We start from the raw sequence: 19756 nt of genomic DNA on the forward strand, positions 1-19756 counted from the left end.
ATCTGATCTTTCTACTGAGTAACCAGAAACTCTTTATCTTCGAAGCATGGCAATATTAATAGGATATGTTGGTATTGGTTAATCTCTTCCTTTAACAATTCATTTAGTGTTCATTGGGGGCATTATTTTAAGCATTGGGAACACAGCAATAAACAAAAAAGGACAAAAACCCCCATCCTCATATCTCAAGGAACATACATTTGGCTGTAAACATACATTGGGTACAGTTTAGAAAAAACTATATCAATTTTCCCAGAACATAGTACGGTCTTTCAATCTATAAATTCACATTTTCAGTTTAGGAAAGTTTTTTTAGTGTATATATTTGAATGCCAATTATACATATGTTGACTTTCTTCTGTATTTGTTCTATATCTATTATTTCTTCTCGTCTTAAAATTCACTGTTATTCTCCATGTTACTGCATTCATTTTTCTGAAATGTACCTTCCAGGCTTCTAGCTGAATTTTCACAGCGTTTTGCTCCTTCATTGGGTCTTTCATTTCTGTGATAGTTTTATTCTTCTCTTTCACTTCTTTTCCTGAGTCCTGGTAGCTTATATTTCTCTTCTTTCCCTTGTCTTGTAATTCTTTTCTGGTGCACCTGTAATTTCTCTTTTTTTTCTTTTCGTTGTCTTCTTTCTTTCTTTTGTGCTTGCTTGATTTTTTTTTTTTTTTTTTTTTTTTTTTTTTTTTTTTTTGGACAGGCTCTCGGTCTGTCGCCCAGGCTGGAGTGCAGTGGCATCATCTGGCTTACTGCAGCCTTGACCACCTGGGCTCAAGTGATCCTCCCACCTCAGCCTCCCAAGTAGTACAGGCACGCGCCACCATGCCCAGCTAATTTTTAAATTTTTTTGGAGAGATGGGTTTTTGCCATGTTGCCCAGGCTGGTCTCAAACTTCTGGACTCAAATGATCTGCGTGCTTTGGCCTCCCAAGGTGCTGGGATGACAGGTGCAAGCCACTGCACCTGGCCTGTAACTTTTCTTGGAGTAATTGTTTATAGATAATTTTTTTTCATTAAGTTTCTGAATTCATGAGAAAATTCTTGGTCCCAATTATCATCTATCCAAGACAAAGTCTTTCTTAAATGTTAGCAAGAAGTCTCTTTCTGGCTCATTGGAAAGCTCTGAACAATAGAGTTGTGTGTGTGCATGTGTGTGTGTGTGGTGGGTGTGGTGGTAGTTTGGCCTTTCCTATGCCAAACACAGACTGTATAGTTTCACCATGGTAATATATATATATATACACACACATATATATAATACACACACATATATACACACACATATATATATACATATATATAATCAATATCTATAATTTTGAATGTGTATTCAATTTGTATTGATAGGGTAACATTTTTCCCACCAAGTAATTGGTATTTCCTTCCAAAAATGGAAGGGGAGCTTTGGTGGAATGTAACCCTGGGGTTAAAAAAACTTGAATGGATTCCTAGGAAAATTATATGACATATCCCACCTAATTTGAAACATGGTTCAGTTACCAAATTGTTTATAAGCACTTTGTTTAGCAGGAAGGTGGCCAAGAGAGTTTAGCCTTGAAGCTGTCTATCAAATACTTTTTGTGAAAAGAGACAAAAGATGGAAATGAGTAAGTTTAGGTTATGTACTTTAGGTCCTTTTCTTTTCTTTTTTTCTCTTAGCAGCACCTGTTTGTGTTTTAACTGAGCAGGGAAAGCCTAGTAAGATAGGTCTCCTGTCTGGGGCCCGAGACATGTGGACATGAGCCTACTTAGATATCAGCTGAACGAGAGCTTCAATCCACTCTCCCATCTGCAAGGATGGATCCAGACACTGTGTCATATAAATATTTTAAATGCTATGGAAATTGCTTAGTGGTGGATAAAATGAACTCTTTTAATTAAGATAGTCCTGCCCCATGAAAGATAAACTTGTACAGTTCAGTGACAAAATCTTTGTTACTCAAATTTCCCTCGGTCTCTCAAGTTTATGAGAACAAATGGAGTCACATTAACAGCCATAAATCTAAATGTCACCAACTCACTCAGACTTGAGCCATTTGAAAATACCTCTTATGCTGCTTTGGTTGTAGGGGGCAAGGACGGGGGCACAGGGCTGGCAGTGGGGACAAATTCCTAGAGGTACCTCGCACAAGCTCATAAGCAAATCCAGGGGACTTCAGACTTGTGTCTGCTCAATACCCTGGTCATGTCAGCCTTGACTGCAGGATCCTGTTAAGTTCTTTAACAGTTCACTATTGCTATAAAACAAACTATGCCAAACCTTAGCGGCTTAAAGTGACAACCATCTATTTTGTTTATGCTTTTTATCAGCTGGCTATTTGGGCTAGACTCAGCTGGGCTCCCTCATGCATTGGTGGTCAGCTCTGGATTTGGGTATGGGACTTGACAGATCTTGGTTGGGCTCTTTCACATGCCTGGGGCTTTGGCTGGGACAGCTGGGCCCACTTGGCTCTGGGCCATGTGGTCTCATCCTCCAGCCAGCTAGCTCAGGCTTGTTCAATGGTAGAGGCAATGTTCCAGTAGAGAGAGTGGGAGAATGCAAGGCTTCTTGAGGCCCAGGCTCTGAAAAGGCACAACGTGGCTTCTGCCTCCTTCTATTGGCCAAAGCAAGCCACACTGTCAGCCCAGATTCAAGGTGGAGAAGTAGACTCCACTTCCTTATTGGAGGAACTGCAGCATCACATTGCAAACAGCATGTGTGCTGGGAGCCAGTAGTTGTGACCATTTTGGCAATCAAGCTATCTTTTTCTAGGTAGTGTTGTCAACATAACAAGCTCTTGAAATAGAGAAGCTGAACAGTAGAGGGTTGGCCCCTTAAGTATTACTCAGCAGGAGGGTTCCCAAAACATGGTTGCTTGGGTCTCAGAATACCTGGAGGTTTGCAAAACAGCCCCTTCAGTTGTAACCTAGAGCCCCTTCTTCTTCCCAGGAGCCCCCTCCTGTGTGTCCAGGGGACCAGATTGGGAGCAGAGTTGAGTGACAATCTCATTAGCCTTCTGTCAACTCAAGCCTTGTTACCACTTGTTTTCTTCTTTCCTTAGAATGCAAATTCTCTCCCAAGAGGGTCTTTTTTCACCTGTCAAGCAGATGTCCAGCTGGCCTCCCATGCTGGTGCACCAGACGTGTGAAGAGGTGGCAGCAGCCCAGGGGTAGACCTCACTTAGGCTTCCTTATTTCTCTATATCTCATTGGATCTTCCTCTGTAAATTCTTACCTCCTAGATAGCAGAGGTGAAAAATATCTGAATATTAGTCTGGTAAATGAAGTCTTATGCAATAATCTCAATGGTCCCTCTGGTCTTCTTATGCAAACCCTCTCTCAGAGTTCTTCCGTCCTGCCCAGCTCTTTTTAAGATGCATCTTTGGGAGAGGTTGTACCTTACTCTCGTGGTGGCAAGTGAGGCTGGTCCTCAGGATCACGGAGAGGCCTGTGTGTCCTCCCTGGGCCCCGCTGCAGATGGCCTGCTCTGGACCCTCCCTTGAAAGCAGAATGCTGGATGGGCTGGTCCCAATTCCTGAGTACTGGGCTGGCATCTACTGCTGATGCCTGCAGCTTATGCAGTTCAAGGTCTGGGTGCTCCAGGCTCCTTCCGATCTCTGCACCCTGATCTTTACTCGGCCTTCGCGGATGCACCCTCTGGGTCTCCATTATGTCCTCCTGCCAACCTCTGATTTAGCCAGGGTCTACCTGCCCCTCTTCATCCTGGGGCTTAGAGCAGATGATTTGTTTGTTCTGTGTTGCATCCCCTCAGACCATTTCTCATCCCAGCAGAGCAGTGGTGGACAGCTCCACGAACAGGAACTCATTCCACCTTAAGGGACAATGGCTCCTGTTTTTCTTTTTCTTTTTTCTTGTGATGGATTTTTGTTCTGTCGCCCAGGCTGGAGTGCAGTGACGCGATCTCGGCTCACTGCCACTGCAACCCCCGCACCTCCCAGGTTCAAGCAATTCTCCTGCCTCAGCCTCCCGAGTAGCTGGGATTACAGGTGTGTGCCACCATGCCCAGCTAATTTTTGTATTTTTAGTAGAGACGGGGTTTCACTATGTTGGCCAGGCTGGTCTTGAACGCCTGACCTCTGGTGATCTGCCTGCCTTGGCCTTCCAAAGTGCTGGGATTACAGGCATGAGCCACCGCGCCCGGCCAGCTCCTGTTTTTCTGCCTCAGATGTTTCTTTTAGGCCAAATAAGTCCACACAAACCAGGAAGTAAGAGAAGGTAAGCTCAACTAGAGGAGAATGAGAGGAGTCAGCAGATGAATGCCCCAAACCCCTCACCTTTAATGAGATATTTCTGAGGCATGTTCCACACAGTTCCTTAGACGGTCCCCAGAGAAGTCAAGCCCCAGTTGCCCCCAGCAGTAACCTGTCCAATAATGCACCTTCCCCACTCTCCACTTCCTCCCTCCCTCACTCCTGCATTCTGGGTCCTCAGTAAATGATCTGCACCAAAATCCTTGTCTCAGGCTCTGCTCCTGAGGGAGCTCAAACCAAGACAGGCCCTGTTAAAAAGCCTGTGGCTCACACAACTCCGCTTCCCTCTGAAGCTCCTGGTCCTTGAGAGCAGGTGGGAACTTTGGCATTACATCTATGCCACACAGGGATTGTGGGTAACCCCAGGAAGCTGAACCCAGGCCCTTCCTCTGTGTAGCTATGGTGCTGCACTGAGCTGACTCGTATGAGGCTGTCTAGGTTGGAGGAGAAGCGAGTGGGCAGACAGTGTTTTTTTTTTTTTTTTTTTGACAGAGTTTTGCTCCTGTTGCCCAGGCTGGAGTGCAACGGCGCCATCTCTGCTCACTGCAACCTCCGCCTCCCAGGTTCAAGCAATTCTCCTGCCTCAGCCTCCTGAGTAGCTGGGATTACAGGCGCCCACCACCATGCCCGGCTAATTTTTGTAATTTTATTAGAAATGGGGTTTCACCATGTTGGCCAGGCTGGTCTCGAACTCCTGACCTCAGGTGATTCTCCTGCCTCGGCCTCCCAGAGTGCTGGGATTACAGACGTGAGCCACTGCGCCTGGCCTGTAATCCTTGATTCTATCCCCAGAACTCCACTTAATCCACCAACATACCTCTGCTCTGAGGTCAAAGGTCACAAATCGGGGAGATGCAGCATCCAGGACTTTCTGTCTTTCTCCCTTTTCCCAGAATCCACTGGCAACTGAGGAGTGGGCTTTGGGCCTCCCAGTTCTCCGCATAGCCTCCTTTTCCCAAGCCACACAGGAGAACTCTGATCTAGTAGCAAGATCTGCCTCTGCGGTTGTTATAGGGGGAGACAAAGAAATGTAGAAGCTCCTTTTCTTTCTCTGGCCATGCTTGTCATTCCCACTACTGTTTTGCTAAGGAAAAAGGAACTTAGCTTTGAGACTCCAAACTCATCAGTGGCCTCCTTATTCTGTAAACCTGTGCTGTCCCAATCTGGTAGCCTGTGGCTATTGAACACTTGCAACATGGCAAATGCTCCTGAGGAACTGAATTTTTTTTTTTTTTTTTTTTTTTTGAGACAGAGTCTCACTCTGTCGCCCAGGCTAGAGTGCAGTGGTGCGATCTCAGCTCACTGACAGCTCCACCTCCCAGGTTCATGCCATTGTCCTGCCTCAGCCTCCCGAGTAGCTGGGACTACAGGTGACCGCCACCACACCCGGCTAATTTTTTGTATTTTTAGTAGAGATGGGGTTTCACCGTGTTAGCCAGGATGGTCTCTGCCTCCTGACCTTGTGTTCCACCCGCCTCGGCCTCCCAAAGTGCTGGGATTACAGGCATGAGCCACCGCGCCTGGCCGGAACTGAATTTTAAGTTTATTTATTCATAATTAATTAAAATGAAAATGTATACGCTGATCCTTGATTCAGTTATTGGGCAACATTTAAATATGTTTGAAACAACTTGGGCATGTGAATCTACTTTTTCAACCAGAAGTTTTACAAAATCTGAATTCAGATCAAGTAGTTTTGTTGAAATTTTAATGTCCAAATTGAGATGTCCTCAAGCAAAAAACACACTAGATTTCAGCCTTAGTATGAAACTAGAATGTGAAATGTCTCATGGATAATTTCTTTATATTAATTACACATTGAAATGATAGTATTTGTAATATATTGAGTTAAATAAAATATATTACTAAAATTAATCTCACCTGTTTCTTTTTACCATTCTTAATGCGGCTGCTAGAAAGTTTAAAATTGCACCTGTGGCTTGAGTTGTATTTCTTTTGTATTTTTAGTAGAGGTGGAGTTTCACCACGTTGGCCAGGCTGGCCTCAAACTCCTGACCTCAGGTGGTCTGCCCGCCTCGGCCTCCCAAAGTGCTGGGATTACAGGCATGAGCCACTGTGCCCAGCCACAAGTTGTGTTTCTATTGGAGAATTTTAGACAATTCTAGACAATGCTCACCTGTTGCTTCCTGGGCCGTGAGCCTCTTGGTCTGGCCTCTGGTGGTAGAAGCCTATAAGAAAACATGGTCTGGCCAGGTGCGGTGGCTCACGCCTGTAATCCCAACACTTTAGGAGGCCAAGATGGGTGGATCACAAGGTCAGGAGTTCGGGGCCAGCCTGGCTAACATGGTGAAACCCTATCTCTAAAAAAAATACAAAAAATTAGCAGGGCATGGTGGCACATGCCTCTAATCCCAGCTACTCAGGAGGCTGAGGCAGGAGAATCTTGAACCTGGGAGGCGGAGGTTGCGGTGAGCCAAGATTGCGCCATTGCACTCCAGCCTGGGCAACAAAAGCAAAACGCCATCTCAAAAAAAAAAAGAAAGAAAGAAAAGAAAATATGATTTAAGGGTAGACTTTAATTATTAGTTTAATATATGCAAAATATTATCCCTGTTCAGATGTGTTGTTGTATTCTGCCTTGAAGGATGAAGGATGAAGGGCTATTCCTTTCTCACCTGTGGCTTTGGTATGGGGAAAATGAATGGAAAAATGTTTTCTGGTGACTTGCGTGAATGAATGAATGAATCAATCAATCAATTTATTCACCAACATGGAGAATCTAAGTAGAGAGAAATGTGTTCAGGGCTTGGCAAGATGGCTTGTGCTTGTAATCCCAGCACTTTGGAAGGCTGAGGGGGAGGATTGCTTGAGGCCAGGAGTTTAAGACTAGCCTGGGCAACATAGTGAGACCCCATCTCTACAAAAGATACAAAAATTAGCTGGGCGTGGTGGCACATGCCTGTAGTCCCAGCTACTTGGGAGGCTGAGGCAGGAGGATCTCTTGAGCCCAGGAGATTGAGGCTGCAGTGAGCTATGATCATGCCACCGCACTCCAGCCTGGGTGACAGAGTGAAACCCCATCTCAAAATTACAAAACAAAACAAAAACAAAAACAAAAGTAATGGGTTTAGTTTTAAATAGGGCCTAGGTTCAAGATTTCTGGCAGCCCAGTTTGGACAACCTGAGCTCATCCCTAGCCCCACTGTCACAGGAGGATGAGCTGCTCTTTTGGGAGATTAGATTAGAGAATAAGGGATTCTAGCAGCATCTGGCTGCTTTCCTGAGCAGCAGAGCTCCAAGCCCCAGAGATAGAAGTCATGGCCACCTTTCACCAAGTGTCTCTGTGATGAAGGAGAAGAAAGAACCCCTCAGGGAAGACTTTCTGGGTTACGGGAGGCCCTTTAGTCTCTGGATTTGCCTCTTATACTGAGTTCTCCATGTAGTTCTGACACTGAGATTAGATGAGATTATCGAGAAACCACTGCGTCTGCAAATGCATTCCCCCAAGGTTATTTCTATTACCTGCAAAGGAAAGAAGCTTAACACATAGAGTAGTGGGTCCAGATGGGGAAACTTAATGGGAGAACTTTAACTTATTTAATTTATAGTGTTTATAGCCCAAGAAGAAAGAACCAGAAGATATATACATATTTTTTCTACAAATAAAGCCGATCAGTGGCCTCCTTTTTCAGGGTAGCTGACACAGTTCTCAGCACCACCCTACAGCTGCATTTTGGGTTCAACAGACTTTTGTGGCTGGCCTGGGAAGCAGATCACCATTTATAACATTGTTTCTAAGGGAGACACATTCCAAGATCCAAACAATGAATTTAGTAAAGAATGCTTGGCTTCCAGGCTGGATGAGCTGGTCTGGCTGTACCTTGGGGGTTGGCCTGAGGCTCCCTTCCCCTTTGGTCCGCAGACACTACAGGGTTGGGGATAGGCACGTGAGGGGGAGAGCTCTGAGTAGATAGGGAACCTGCAGCCGGGCTGCTCAAGGGCTTCCTGTGTGCTGGGGGCGCCAGGAGGTCCAGGGATGGAAAAGGGGGAGGTGAGAAATGGACAAAGAAACTTGGCCTCCTTGGCATTGCTGTCACGTCTGGCTGGCCCGCCAAGTCGAAGGGGCCTGTTTAGCCCTTGTCCGGCTCAAACCCTTTTGGGAATAAGCTGGGATGTTAGAAAAAAAAAAAAATCCCACAGCCTCTGCCTGGGGAATCCGGGCCGCTGGAGGTGGGCTTGGTGGGGCAGCGTGACTGTTCCCTGGGAGTGGCTGTCACAGCGCCGGGTGAACCAAGGAGCTTGGGCCAAGTCTCCATCCCTCTAGGAGAGGGCAGCAGCAAGGAGGTGAGGGGACCAGGTCATCCTCCCCAACCCTGCACTCCCACCCCCTCCCCACCCCCAGCCCGGAAGAATCGCTGGCGGCGGGAGCCTGGACGAGCTGGCGGGGAAGGGGACGCAGCCACAGCATTGTCTGGGAGGGAGAGGAGAAGCTCCGCCCCTAGAGGGGAGGGGAGAAGAGGAGGCGGCAGGAGACAAGGGGAGGAAGAAAGGCGAAGGCAAGGCGAAGGGGTGGGGAGTGATATGAAGAGAGAGAGAAAAGAGAGGACAGCGGACGAGCAGATCTGGTAGGGGCTGAAAAAAGCCAAGGGGCTGGAAGGAGGGAGAGGAAGGAGGAGGGGAGCGAGGAGGGCGGGGCGCCCGGTCCCCAATCGCGCGGCCACCGCCTGCCCAGCCTGGCTGGATTTGAGCCCGGTCCGCCGATCGCTGGCCGAGGCGCATCTGGAGCAGCCCCCCAGCCGCGGCGCCCCACTTTCCAACTCCACGGTTCCTGCAGCGCGGGCGCGATGCAGCTGGCGCGGGGAGCAGGCAAGGCGCGGGGCGCGGGGCGCGGGGCACTGGGAGCCAGGCACTGGCGCGGGATGCCGGGCGCAAGGTGCAGGGCGCGGGCCGTTCTCTTTCCGCGTCCCCCCACCTCGCCAAAGTTTTTCCACGATGGTCCCTACCCGGGCTGGGTCAGCCCCTTAATCCTCGCCTGCCTCTTGTCTCCTCTTTCCTCCCCGAGCCGCGGGGCTCCCTGGGCGAGCGGACCCCCGCCAGGGGCCGTGTAGGCGCGGAGCCCCAGCCGGCCTGCCTTGGGTCCGAAGAAAGTTGTGGCTTGGAGCTAGTCCTCCTTCTAGGACCCCTGGGGGCGTCCTTTCTTCTTTTCGAGCCCGCGATGGGAAGGCGCTCCCACCCCATCCCCGGGGTCTCTGAGACTTCCTGGCGAGGTGGGGCGGCGTGGCAGGTGCATGGCTGGGGAGGCCCTGACAGCCCTGGAGAGTGCCCGACCCCAATCCGCCGCCGTCTTTTAGGCGGATTCCCCAGAGGCGGGTCCTAGTCCCCGGCGCGGGGAGGCGGCGCGCTTCAGAAGGGCGCAGGGTGCGCGGGGGCCGTTGGCCCTGCGGGAACTTCCCCTTTGCGGTCTCCCCGCCCTCCTTCGGAGCTGGTGCCTGAGGTCGCTGGGGACCTCAGCCTGGCGTCCTCTCTCGCCCCGAGCGAGGCAGGTGCCGTGGGCGGCCCCGGCTACTTCTGCATTTCGAGCGCTTACTTTGCATTCGGCTCTAAGTCGGAGAGCTCTGGGGACAGCCGAGAGTGCCAGTGGCCTCATAGGGAGACTGAGGGTTCTGTTTCACCTCTGGCGCTGTGTGGGTCCGGGCTGTCCACAGCACCTCTGCGCCTCAGTGACAGGAGAAGCCGAGCGCGAGGCCTCTCAACGCTGCGTGCACTCTATTTCCCAGGTATCTGGAATCCCGGAGCCTAGAACGTGTTTTTCGGGAGAGCAGAGGCAGTGTCTACGGCAGGCTGGGGATATAGTAAGTACCTTGTAAATGATGAATGAATGTATGAACCAATCAGCTGACAAACAACAATTTGTCCTGGAAGGGGACCCAGTTCCTGCCACAGTTGATCTTAGTACAATGGGAGGAAAGAATTAGAAAGAATGATTCTTTTAAACAGCCGGGAAGACAGAGCCAGGGGCCTTCTTTCAGGAACATCTGGATGAGGAATCTGCAGCTAGGCTTATTTTACTAATAAATCCACATTTACTTACTAGGCACTTTTTCTGCAGGTGATCTGAAGAATTAAAGAAACCTCGCATGGCGAAGATATATCGGGTTGTTTGAGGAGAGTTAATTTTCAAAAAAACCAAAACACTTGTGTTCAAATGTAGTGTTCCAGGGACACAGTGTGACATCTACCTGGGTGGTGGCCATTTGGGATCAGAGACCCTTGCGTGGGGGCTTTGAGGGTGGGCAGTAGCTGTGTTTTCTCCTCTGGACAGGTCAGCCTGATGCCTAGGGGCTGTGGCAGTCCAGCAGGCCTCACAGGGGTAGAAGAGGGCCTCAAATGATGGCTGAGCTTGGAGAGGGTGGTAGTTTTGGAAAGAGCGGGAGTTCTTGCCCTGGGAGAAGATGGAGGCATAGCGTGCAGCCTGCCTGGGCACCTGGAATGTGGACTGGTACAGCTTGGGTTCCCTGTGCTGGGGAGGCTGAAAGGTGAGTTCCGCTCCTCCTTCAGCAGATGGAGGAGCAGAGGTGGAATATCGGGGAGACACATGGTAAGCATTGGGGTGCAGCCTAGACATATCCCAAGTGCTCCACTCCCTTCATTTTTATTCTGTTGAAATTAGGTTGGAATGATGATGGCCCCTTTGAGGAGCCTGGCTGAGAGGAGACCAGGGATCTGAGGTCCCTTTTCGTGCCTTCCTCCAGGGGAAGCAGACTGTGTGCCCTCCGTATCTGGCCAACTGGGGCTGCGCCCACATCTGCTGTATCTCCAGCCACATCATTTCCACTTTTCTGAGCATGGTCTCACTCTGTCCCTTGTGCTTCACAGCCCACCTCTCTGCATCTCCACATGGCTTCTGTTTGGAGGTTCAGGTCTTCTCGCCAGTTTGTGCCATCTTAGGAGTCAGTTGGTGTGGCGGACAACCCTACACCTTGTTTTCAATCCTTCGGATTCTCTGACCCACCTGAGACATCCCAGTTACTATTGGTTTTGTTTTTACTTCTTGGTCTATTTCCTGGTGCCCCGGAGCCAGGCTTCGTGTCTGCGTTCCATACGTGAGCTGCTTAGGAATGGCTGAGCGAGTCAGCTGGGGAAGTGCCCAGGGTGTGCATCTGCTGCCTCAGAGGGCTGGACGACGCTGCTTGCCAGAGAGGGGACCTGTCATCAAAGCACAAAAGAACATGGGCCTGATTATTACTTTCAGTCCTCTTTAGGATATTTTGGCAGGAAGTGTCCTTACTGAGTGGGAGGTGGGGGCAGAAAGGCAGGGTCAGGTTGCCAGAGAGTCTCACAGAAAGGCTGGGAGATGGACTGAGTGACCCCAAGAGTAGTCCCAGGACTCATCTCCTCCTCTCTTCCAGAGTGAGAAACAGGGCAGGTCTCAGCAGTGTGCTTGGAATGGAACAAGATGTTTAGCCTCTATCTTCAATCTGTAGTAGCTGAGAACTGCCACAACTGGGTTTATAAAGCAAGGGGTAGAAATTCCCTCCTGCTACCTCCCTAATACTCTTCACAACATGGTCCAGTTGTTTACTCTAATGACACACTGTCCTATTTAAACACTTCCCTGTCTCCAAGAAGAAGTTTTATTTTTTATTTATATTTATTATTATTTTTGACATAGGGTCTCTCTCTGTCGCCCAGGCTGGAGTGCAGTGGTGCAATCATGGCTCACGCAGCCTCAACCTCCTGGGCCCAAGCTATCCTCCTACCTTAGCCTCTTGAGTAGCTGAGACCCCAGGCATATGCCACCACACCCAGCTAAATTTTTATTTTTATTTTTTTATAGAGATGACGTCTCACTATGTTATCCAGGCTGGTCTCAAACACCTGGCCTCAAGCCATCCTCCTGCCTCAGCCTCCCAAAGTGCTAGGATTATAGGTGTGAGCCACTGTGCCTGGGCCAGAAGAATGTATAAATGTCCTCAAGGTGGAGTGAGCTCCCACAGGTCTCACTGCTGGTTTCATTTATTTGGCCTGCTTGTTGGTTACTGTGGACCATGTGGTCGTGTGAGGTGGGGGTTGGTGAATGGGGCAGGAGGCACCAGGGAAGGAGGGTGGCACATCCTCTGACTTGGGCTGGGCAGCCAGTGGGTCATTTTTTATCATTTCTGGGATGGCAGACTCTAAAGCCTGTCATCACAGGTTGATGCAGCTGTTTGCGGTGACAGCTTGGGGCTGGGGAACTGCTGCTCAAGGCAGCTGTGGCGGAACCAGAGAGGGACCCTCTCATCCATTCCTGTGGAACGGGCAAAATGACTTCTAAGGGCCTTTCCTATTCCTTCAATTGGTGAAAATCGGCAGAGAAATACCTGTGCTTTCTTTGGACATGTCGACCCAAAATGATTTGGCAAAGTAGATTTCCTTTATCAGCATGGTGCTTTAACTGTAGCTGGCAATCAGTGAAGTGTGATTAACTGCTCATTTTTATAAATGTCATGAAAAGAGTATTGGATTTGGAGTTTGAATTGCATCTTACCATTTCCTAGCTGTGGGATACTGGATAATGTAATAGAGGCTGTCAGTCTCCTGCCCATGTTCCACTGGTCTCAACCAATGACTGATGGGAGAAGGTGTTCAAATACTCCAGCTTCCTTGCCTCTCTGTTGGGATAAGTTTGGGGCATGTTCTGTGCTGTCTCTAAGAGTTCCCTTGCAGGACTGAATTTCGATTGCTCATAGTGTTAGCTTGCTCACTTCCTCATCTCACTTTCCCACTCCCTTTGTACTTGAACTTGAATTCTTGGTTCACGATCTACTTTTGGGTGAAACCAACCTAAGACAGGCTTTCATTAAAAGTCTCAGTTTCAGGCCGGGTGCAGGGGCTCACGCCTGTAATCCCAGCACTTTGGGAGGCCGAGGTGGGTGGATCACCTGAGGTCAGGAGTTCAAGACCAGCCTGACCAACATGGTGAAACCCCGTCTCTACTGAAAATATGAAAATTAGCCGGGCATGGTGGCGGGCACCTGTAATCCCAGTTACTCAGGAGCCTGACGCAGGAGAATCACTTGAACCTGGGAGGCGGACGTTGCAGTGAGCTGAGATCTCGCCATTGTGCTCCAGCCTTGGCAACAAGAACAAAATTTCGTCTCGAAAAAAAAAAAAAAAAAGAAAAGAGAAGAAAAGACTCAGTTTCCGCAACTGTAAGATGGAAATTATAATAACTATCTCACAGCAATATTGTGAGGGTCAAATGAGCTATCATATGTGCTCAGCCTGGCATATAGCAAGCGTGTAGAAAACCATTTGCTGGCTAGAAGCAGGCTATGATGGATTTCAGAGTGTCTATTATGGTTAACATAGAGAGTTACAGTGCTTTGGAGACAGGCTGCTCTTAGGTTAGGTGAGGAAACTGAGGTCACCTGCACATGGTTTGCATTCCTAGGTTGTGACCAGTGATGTGCTGGTAAATGTTTAACACCTGGCTCTTGGTAGGGGCTTTGGGGGAAGCCCTGCTTTGTGGTGTTTTCCAGTTTATATGATATAAATAAATATTCCCACTATGGCTGACTTTACTCTACCAACCTGGTGTCAGTGAACACTCAGTTGGGAAGAGTTGTGCACCATTGGCACTTGAGAGCCAGTAGGATCTGGCCCCAGCACACGTCTGGCCGTGACTAAGTCAGCAAGTGACCCCAGTGATTTTAATTTCCAATTCTGTACATGGAGAGGGGAGGATAAGATTTGTACTAGGCATCCAAGACATGGGATATGTTCAAGTGCTGCCCTGAACCGGTTGAACCTCACCCGCATGTGAGACACTTCTGGGGTGCATTTAGTGATTATAATTATTATTGTGTTTTTGAGATGGAATCTCACTCTGTTGCCCAGGCTGGAATGCAGTGGCATGATCTTGGCTCACTGCAACCTCTGCCTCCCAAGTTCAAGCAATTCTCCTGCCTCAGCCTCCCAAGTAGCTGGGACTACAGGTGCATGCCACCATGCCCGGCTAATTTTTGTATTTTTAGTAGGTACGGGGTTTCACCATGTTGGCCGGGCTGGTCTTGAACTCCTGACCTCAAGTGATCCACCTGCCTCAGCCTCCCAAAATGCTGGGATTACAGGCATGAGTCACTGCGTCTGGCTAATGATTATTGAAATGTTTATGCTGTGAGACTTTCTGGTTCTCAATTTCCCCATCTCCAAGGCAAGGGATTAAATGATTCCATGTGTCCCTTCTAACCCTTGATCTCTTTCAGAAGAGTCATTGACTTGTCCTTCTGTCTATACAAGAACAAAAGCTTTAATGACAAAAAACCTTTCCTGCGGACTACATGTGTGCCACCCACCATGAGACACCCAGCACTGGCCCCTCCTAGAGTCCTTCCTGCTGGGAATTCAGTGGACATTAACCCAGTATAATCCTGCCTGTCTTGTATATCAGTGTCACCTCAGGACTCCAGCATGGTGTGTCTCCAGAGGAGGCCTGGAGAGGTGGGGAGGGAGGGACTGGTTTCTTATGGAATGGATGGTCCCATCCTTTCTGAATCACTATGCAACGTTATAGACACCCAAGTGGAGTCTGCTCATGGTTTGCATTCCTAGGTTGTGACCAGTGATGTGCTGGTAAATGTTTAACACCTGGCTCTTTTTGGAAAGAGGTTTGGAGAAAAGTCTGTGTGGAGAAAGAGAACTTTCTATGACGGAATTCATCATCTTGGTGTAATTTTACTCTTAATGCTTTGTTGACAACCCTCCTAAACAAGTCCCTGACTCAGCAGTTCCACCCCTAGGAATTCTTCCCCTAGGGATGTAATTGGATAAATGCAGAAAAGTATGTGTATGGGGATGTCCCTCGCAGCATTATTTATAATAATGACAACAGTCCATAGTGACAAATGGAGACCAACAGTCATACATTAGTTAACCATGGCATATCTATACTTTGGAATACCATGTGGCTACAAAAACGTAGGCTGCAGGTGTGTAGCTGTTAACATGGAAGAATATGATATGTATATTTTTTGAGATGTAGTTTCACTCTTGTTGCCCAGGCTGGAGTGCAATGGCATGATCTCAGCTCACTGCAATCTCTGCCTCCCGGGTGCAAGCAATTCTCCTGCCTCAGCCTCCCGAGTAGCTGGGATTACAGGCATGCGCCACCACGCCAGGCTAATTTTTTGTATTTTTAGTAGAGATGGGGTTTCACCATGTTGGCCAGGCTGGTTTCGAACTCCTGACCTCAGGTGATCCACCTGCCTCAGCCTCCCAAAGTGCTGGGATTACAGGTGTGAGCCACCAGAATATGACATATTTTTAAGAAGCAGGTTACCAAACTGTGTGCTATTTTTACAAACTATATCACCCATTTATATTAGCATCTGGAAGGATGTATGGTAAAATGTCAATAGTGATTATCTCTGGGTGGTGGAGTTTTGGGAGCTTTCTATCTTCATCTTTTTTCATATGTAATAATTTATTTTTATGTTTTATTGTGGTAAAATATGCATACCATAAAATTTACCCTTTTAACCATTTCTAAGTGTACAAATTAGTAGCATTAACTACATTCACAACACTGTACAACCCATCACCATTATCCATGTCCAGAACTTTTTCGTCATTCCAAACAGAAACTCTGTACCCATTAAACAATAACCCTTTCTCCTTCCAGCTCCTGGTAGCTTCTAGTCTACTTACTGTCTTTATGAATTTGCCTATTCTAGCTACCTCATATCAATGGAATCAAACAATATTTGTCCTTTTGTGGATACTAATCTTTTCATTTATCTATATATATTTTTCGTTTTTGTTTTTGAGACAGGGTCTCACTCTGTTGCCCTGGCTAGAGTACAGTGGTGCGGTCATGGCTGACTGCAGCCTCCACCTCCTGGGCTCAAGTCATCCTCCCACCTCACCTCAGCCTCCCAAGTAGCTGGGACTACAGGTGCACGCCACCACACTCAGCTAATTTTTAATTTTTTGTAGAGACAAGGTTTTGCCATGTTGCCCAAGCTGGTCTTGAACTCCTGCATGCAAGCCATCCTCCCGTCTCGGCCTCCCAAATTGCTGGGATTACAGGTGTGAGCCATGGAACCTGACCTATATTTTAAAAATAAAACAAAAAATGTTTATTTTACTTCTGTAATAGAAAGGAAAGGAAAGCCCTGGGAGACAGTTGTGGTATTTGGCCCCTGGTGGTTCCATCTCAGGCTGGGTCATGTGATCCTGACTATCCTTCCTGGCCTGGGCAGTGTCAGGGTGCTGCCTCCATCTCAGCCTCACAGGACAAAAGTGGCCAGGGTGCAGATGTGCAGCACCACTGGCTTGGGAGCTGACCACAGTGTGGCTTGCTGGCTGCTGGCAGCTGGCCCTTGGGGCCCAGACCCCCTGCTGCTGAATCTCAGGGTTTTCTGTGTGGTGATGGGTTTGGAAAGGTGGGCTCACGATTCACCATGACTTTGAGGGAGCAGCTGCCGTGCAGAGAGAGAGAGATTCAAACCAGGTAGAAGTGGAGTTGTGTGGACACTAGCTTCCTTGAAGCTCGAGAAGGAGGGTCTCTGCCTTTCTATTTCAAGCATCCTTTGTGTGTGCCAAACCCTTGCCCTGCTAAATACCCATCCCAGTGGCTGTAGGGCTGGCTGTTGAATGTTTTGTTCATAGTGCGGCATGGGGTGCAGGGGGGACTTTAGCTGGTGGGGTCCACAAGGCCTCAGGTACTCTGGGGAGATGGGTGGTAGCCTCGGATAATCAGTGCCCCTTCCTAAAGTGCCATGTAGGGTCTTACAGCTAATCACACAGACATTTGTGGCAAGGATGGCTCTTTTGTATCCAGTCGGGCCCATGGTACCACTGGGTGGGAGGGCTGGTGAGGCAGAGTTTGCCCGCAGGTCAGCTCAGGAAGCTGCCGGACCCAGAACAGGGAAACCAGGTCACGTGACTCTATTCAGGGGTCACGGGAGTGGGTGAGGTGGCTTTTCTCTGGGACATTTGCTCTGAGGCAAATGCTGTGAGTTCCTTGTTAGGTGAGTTCCCCGAAGCGCCCGCGGCTCCTCCAGTGAGTTGGTAAGAGTGTGAGTCTGGGAGGGCGCTCAGGGTCTCTTCACCTGGCCCTGCCCAGCGGGCGGCTACCTTTTTAATGTTAGGCAGTCGTGGGGGTGTACAGAGGTTTGACAGAGCCGCCTCTGCGGGCCACGTGGAGGAGCAGTTCTGCTTTTCATGGGGCTGACTTTCCTTTAGGGTTGGTCAGCTGTGCCCAGGGCAGACAGAAGAGGGTGTGAATGTGCTACTGTGGCAAACTTCCCCTGGAAATGGTCTGGAAACCCCCCGATGTGCCATTTCTCCTGGCAGTAGGAGGGGTCTGAGATCTGCTGTGAGCGGGGAATTTCCCCGCACATGTTGTTGGGTGCGTTAACTCAAGGTTAAAGGAGGGTGGATGTCAGATGTGCCGCAGTGACTGCCCCCCAACCCCACCACCCTGGAGGGCTCTGGACACACCCAGTGCTTCCTTTGCTCTTCCCACTCACTGCTTTTCAAGTCCAAGGAACCTGCCGGGGTCTGGGGGTGGAGGAGGCCAGCGATCCTAGCTTTTGGGTTTTCAGTCCTGTCCCCAGGTGGCGAGTAGAGGAAACCCCAAGATCTCTGCACACAGAGCTCAGAGTCTCAGCCTATAGCACCAAAAAAGGAAGAATGCTGGGGTTCCCTTGAGGAAGGGGATGTGAAGTCAGAAATGAGTCTGAGTGGCCTGTGACTTGGAAACCACTCAGTAAACAGGAAGTGTTGATACCAAAGAAATCTGAGCTTGTAGGAAACAGGGGACCCGGAGGCAGCCCCTCCTTACCTGCCTGGATCTGTCTGTCTCTGTCTCTGCAGAGCTGGGAGACGAACCCTTAGATGGGCCAGTGGGAGCACTTGGGGACACAGGCCTCGGGCCCTCCCTGCAGGATGGCCTCCCTTAAATCCTGTAGTTATTGGACAGGAGGAAAGCTTACCTCGCTATTCCCCAGGTAGGACATTAAAACTACCCTATAAACTGGCTTGGCTTTGAGAAATGCAGGTCAGGGAGTGTCTCGTCTTATTTGCTTTATTGGGGCCAGTGTTGTCTCCACCAACTTTCCACTCTCCCCTTGGGTCCCACAGTCACATGGAATTTCTCACTTGGTTGAACTGGAGCCCACGAGGCGCTATGTCTTGGCTGGTTAGCATTCTAGGTCTTTAGTTTCTCTGAGCCAGAGTCTAATTCTACACATACCAAGCACACACACCATACATGTGGACACACACACATACAGAGCCATACACCACCGCCCCCAACCATACCCTCCATACACACACACGCCACACACTGGACTCTCACTCACACACTGGGAGCTATGCTCACACCCACGCACACACAGCTGCTTCTTTCTGGAGTCTGTGCTTCCTTTATGCTTCCTTTTTTGTCTCGCTCCAGTGCCCCGGCTTTCTGATTAGAGGCTAAGGGCTCTGAGTTTCCTTCTACAACATCCATCCTAAAGGTCAAGCACTTGTGGACGCCAGTGGGGCTTCCCTGTAAACATGTGGCTGCTCCTCCGGCCTGCGAGGCCATTGTCTGGGTGGGCCCAGTGGTGGCCTTCTGGGTCACTCACCTGGCCACGCGCCCACTGGTGTGGAGCTGGAGGCAGGCCTTTCCGGCAGGAGTCCCAGGACCGCTTCCTCCCATCTCCCGCAGTCGCATCTGGGAACCCAGGCCTGTGCAGACAGCTTGGGCAGGGAGGGCTGGGCTGGGCCGGGCCACAGTTGGTGGCGGAAGAGTGGCGGCTTCGTAGGCTGACATGCTTGAAGAAACCCCAGCACGGCCCTTGCTGCATCTCAGTTCCTCTTGTGTCGGTGGGCCACGCAGGGGCAGCTCCAGGGATGGGAGTGGGGTAGCTTGCCAGGAAGGGCTTGCGCCTGTCATTTACCAAGCATCGGGGCTTTTCTGGGAATGGGGTGGGGATGGTCTGTGGGGCCTGTGAGTGGGAGGGATAGTTCATTGTCCCCTCAGTGTCCCACCCAGTGTGTGATAAGGGACTGAGAGTCAGTGGCTCTGTGACTGCAAGTGCCCACGTCCTGGACCTGCGGCTCTGGGCCTCTCTCCCTGGCCCCTGCAGGGTCTGCTTTTCCCACAGCTTGTCCTCTGGGCTGGTCACTCACTCGCCTCCCATCCCCCGGACCTCCCAGGCTGCTGTGGGCTGGTAACTGGAGCCAGCCTGCACCTGCTACTCGCGTAGTGACCCTCTCAGATCCAGTGCTCAGCCAGAGAGCCATAGGAGCACTGGGCTGCATGTCGGCTGTGCCACCTGGGACAAGCCACCTAACCTCTGGGACCTTCTGTTTCCTCATCTGTGAAGTGAAGCCTTCCCCCTGGGGCTCTTGGATGGACTAAGATAAAGCGCCTAGAGCCTGCTACCAGCAGCAGCAGCAGCAGCAGCCCTGGGCACTTATTAGAACTGCACCTTCTCAGACCCCACCCCAGAATTACTGAATCAGAAATTGGGGCAGAGAGACCTGCAATCTGTATTTTAACAAGCC

General features: G+C 49.6%; 1 protein-coding gene across 1 annotated transcript in view; it reads left to right on the forward strand.

The window, feature by feature from the left end:
• Positions 1-8732: 8732 nt before the first annotated feature.
• The window catches only part of RASSF2 (Ras association domain family member 2), a 45059-nt gene continuing 34035 nt past the window's right edge, over positions 8733-19756 (forward strand). The window contains exons 1-2 of the mRNA XM_002830056.5: positions 8733-8841; positions 9994-10068. The gene's annotated coding sequence lies outside the window, so the exon portion shown is untranslated. The remainder of the gene's footprint in view (positions 8842-9993; positions 10069-19756) is intronic.

Source organism: Pongo abelii, chromosome 21, assembly GCF_028885655.2.
Source record: "Pongo abelii isolate AG06213 chromosome 21, NHGRI_mPonAbe1-v2.0_pri, whole genome shotgun sequence".
In the NCBI taxonomy this organism is placed as follows: domain Eukaryota; kingdom Metazoa; phylum Chordata; class Mammalia; order Primates; family Hominidae; genus Pongo; species Pongo abelii.